Source organism: Mauremys reevesii, linkage group 2 (genome assembly GCF_016161935.1).
Source record: "Mauremys reevesii isolate NIE-2019 linkage group 2, ASM1616193v1, whole genome shotgun sequence".
NCBI lineage: Eukaryota > Metazoa > Chordata > Testudines > Geoemydidae > Mauremys > Mauremys reevesii.
In genome coordinates, this window is record NC_052624.1 from 191755492 (window position 1) to 191755700 (window position 209).

The following is a 209-nucleotide window of genomic DNA, read 5'->3' on the forward strand; positions in this document are numbered from 1 at the left end:
ACTCAATGACTCATTCTCTCTTGCTTGAGAGTTGGCTACCTTTTCCTCAAGGAGAGCTGACTGCAGCTCCTTTTGAAGCACACATCCAGAAAAGGGCCACCTGAAAGCTAGTCCTGTGGAGCTCCCAGTTAAGGATCAAAATACACACTGTGATATGATTAGAATACTTGGCAATCCACTCACTAATGTTTTATTGTTTTTCCATCAAT